A 3943-nucleotide genomic window follows, 5' to 3' on the forward strand; every position below is an offset into this window, starting at 1 on the left:
TCTATGGCATTTCCTCAAATGCAGGTCAAGGCACCGTACGCAACTGTTCATGTACTCAGCATGCGCACACTGGATTGACCTAGTTTGCCGACATTCACCTGTACGAGTCATTGAAGTTTATATATATACGTATGTATCATACCGGCAGGTTTCAGGAAGCCACGAATAACTCGATACCCGGACCGCAACCCCTTGACTCAGCTTCAATAAACCCTTAGTCCCCAGTCCCTCTCAGGCCTATATTTTCGGCCACGGTTACAACAACGCTATTAGCTGGTGGATAGCTTCCCTGTCATCCACAAGCAACAATCAAATAAATAAGCAATAAAATTAGAAGAAATGGCATTGACAACTTGGAGAATAAAGAAAATTTTGAGACCGATAAAACTCTTCCAACGCAGAATTTAAGCACAAATACCAACGCTCATAATTTGATTTCTACACAAACAGCACAAGTATATTATTTAACTACATCTCCAACGGGTGACTAAATTAACCTACCCCAACAGGCGCGTGTACAATTTTCGAAAGGCAGACATTCCTCATCTAAAAATGCTTCTTTCATCAGTGTCCTGCAACTCTCTCATAGGCAACACAGACGTTAATGGAAGTATGTCAAATTTTTATGACATTCAGTATGCGTCAATCTCTAACTCTGTTCCAAGTGTTTTAATTCGTGGGCGCAAGTTTCCACCTTGGTTTGATCAAGATCTACTAGCCGTGCTTAAAGAAAAGGAACAGTCTTATAACATGTACAAAAAAAGATAAAAGTGACATTCATTATTCTAATTTCGCTGTTATGCGAAAAAGATTCAAAAAGTTCAAACGGGAAAAATATCAGGATTATATTTCAAATGTTGAGTCAGAAACGGAAAACAACCCGAAACGATTCTGGGGTTTCGTAAAAGCCAAAGCAATCAGAAGGCTCAATTCCGGGCTCTGTCAAGTATGAAAATATTGGGGCTAATGATATCAACTCAGTCACAGAGTTGCTTAACGATTTTTTCTACAGTGTTTTTACCAGACCCCAAACAACGGAAATGCCTCTGTTCTCTGTTCAGTGTGATGACATAATGAGCAATGCTACTGTTAATGCCCATGATATATCCTGATTACTGGATTCTGTAAAAATCCACAAGGCCTGTAGATATGACAATATTTCAGGTCTACTTTTGAAAGAGTGTGCAGAGGAATTTTCAATGCATCTCTTCAAAATGGGTGCTTCCCAACAGATTTTAAGAGAGCTAACGTGATTCCAATTTTCAAAAAGGCGACCGGACCGACGTTACTAATTACCGCCCTATATCTTTGTTACCACTCTTCAGTAAAATTTTGAAAAGGCTGTATATGAAACACCGTTTCAACATGTTCGAAACAAAATAGCCTTAAATCAACATGGATTTTTTCTTAACCGTGACACAGTTACCAACCTAGCCTGTTATGTTGATGGTATCACTAAGGTTTTTGACGCAAAACTGTAGACCGATACTGTGTACCTAGACCTATGTAAAGCCTTCGACAGCGTCTCTCATGATATGCTGATACATAAACTGAAGCATTATGGCTTCCAACGCCCACTGCTCAAATGGCTGCGCTCCTATCTCGAAGGCCATTCGCAACGAGTTGTTCTACAGGGCGCAGAATCTTAATGTAAGCCGGTATTATTTGGTGTACCGCGAGGGTCTTTGATTCGTCCGCTGCTGTTTACTTTATATGTAAACGACATGTCTTCTTGTGTTCGGCACTTTAAATTGTCACTGTATGCAGATGACAGTAAACTTTACAAAAAAGTGCGTTTCGCGCAAGAGTGTGAGCTATTACAGGATGACCTTGCAAGTTTAACAAACTGGTGTTCAGTTTGGCAGCATAAGTTAAACGTGGATTAAGTGTTGTGTCATATCATTCACGAATAAGACCAACAAAAGTATATCCAATTATAGCATAGACATGCACTTGAAAGAGTTGAGACTGTGAAAGATCTTGGGATAACATTAACCAGTAATCTGATTTTTAGAGTACATGTCACCAGTACCGTTAGAAAAGGTTATAAAATGTTTGGTTTTCTCAAGCGATCGTGCATTTCTTTTACAAAAATCAAGTCACTTATATCCCTGTACAGATCTTTAGTTCACTTCAACTTGGAGTATGGGTAAATTATATGGTCCCCCACTCAAAAATATCTCTCAGACAAGTTAGAGTCCGTTCAAAAAAGTTCATCAAATATCTTTGTTTTAAAACTAATGACGCTCATTCCTCTGAAAAATACAGTTCTATGTGTAAACATTTTCAGCTGCCAACACTATCTGATCGCCGCAGAGCTGCCGATTTAAAGTTCTTACACTAATGTGTTCATTCTATCGTTGACTCGTTAGTAGAGCAGGTCAACTTTAATTTTCCTGCCTGGACCTTACGACAAACAGCAACTTTTCCGGCCTTCGTCAACTAGAATTAACGCTCGAAAACATTCATTTTTCCCTCCAGCCATGAATTTCTATAATGACCTGAGTTCTAGTCATTCCACAGAAATATTTTCTTCACAACAATCTTTTAGAAGGTCAGTTCACTCGATTCTTTTTTAACGGTTTTTCTATGATTAACATATTTCATGATCTTAACTTCTGATTATAACGGTTTACAACTTTTATCTTTTTTAGATGAAATTTCAACAAGAACAGTTTTATATATTCACCTGTTTACATGTAGGCTTATAACATTTCTGTACCAAGAATGACATCACATGTTTACACTATCTTTGTACAAAAAATGCATTTCATATTTACCTAGCTCTACATATGTGTATTATACGCTTCTGTTACTCTGTATGTTTCCCTGTTATCAGACCTGTAAGTGGGCTCCTGGCCTGTTGGGTTTAAATATTAATAAACCTAAACGATAAATCATTTAAATCGGACTTATGCGTACAAGCCCTTACTTCCCAGGTTTGAATCAGCACACACCTATATGTTGCCGTCATTTACGCTCAATTTGAAATCGGATATAGACCCACGTATGAACTTCCTCAGCATGACTTGCTCATCAGTATAATTGTTACATTATTATACAACAGTTAACTCTCTAAATCGATGTACCTTGCACTCAAACAGACCGCATCCACAATAATTTTAAAAAATCCATTATGATAATAAAGATAACCTACGTAAGCCTCCTACATTGCATGAAATCATGGATGTATGTTGTGTACGCATCCTGTTCGTCAGAGAAGACGTGCGCTGTGCATACACGTGTGTAGTTAATAGTGCGCATGGGAGATATCCCTGTGTACATTTACGGATATATAATAGTGCGCATTGGAGATACACCTGTGTACATTTACGGATATATAATAGTGCGCATGGGAGATACCCCTGTGTACATTTATCCATATATAACCGTGCGCATGGGAGATACCCTTGTGCACATTTATCCATATATAATCCTGCGCATGGGAGATACACCTGTTTACATTTATCCATATATAACCGTGCGCATGGGAGATACCCCTGTGTACATTTATCCATATATAACCGTGCGCATGGGAGATACACCTGTTTACATTTATCCATATATAATCGTGCGCATGGGAGATACCCCTGTGTACATTTATCCATATATAATCGTGGGCATGGGAGATACCCCTGTTTACATTTGTCCATATATAATAGTGCGCATGGGAGATACCCCTGTGTACATTTATCCATATACACGTTATATATATTTCTACATTGTCTCTCCCTTACCGTTTCTTGTCAACACGCTGTAAATGAACTTTAATGTAAACTGCCTTGGTTTACTAAGTGCCATTCTTGAGTCACTGATACATTTTTAAAAAATTATCTACATTTCATATCACCATAGTTTTATTTTGACAATTATTTTATTTCACGATCATTCTATTAATCAGGCACATCCTCTTGCAAACATTTTTGATTCACCTATAAAGACG

This window comes from Liolophura sinensis, chromosome 1 (genome assembly GCF_032854445.1).
Source record: "Liolophura sinensis isolate JHLJ2023 chromosome 1, CUHK_Ljap_v2, whole genome shotgun sequence".
NCBI classification, from domain to species: domain Eukaryota; kingdom Metazoa; phylum Mollusca; class Polyplacophora; order Chitonida; family Chitonidae; genus Liolophura; species Liolophura sinensis.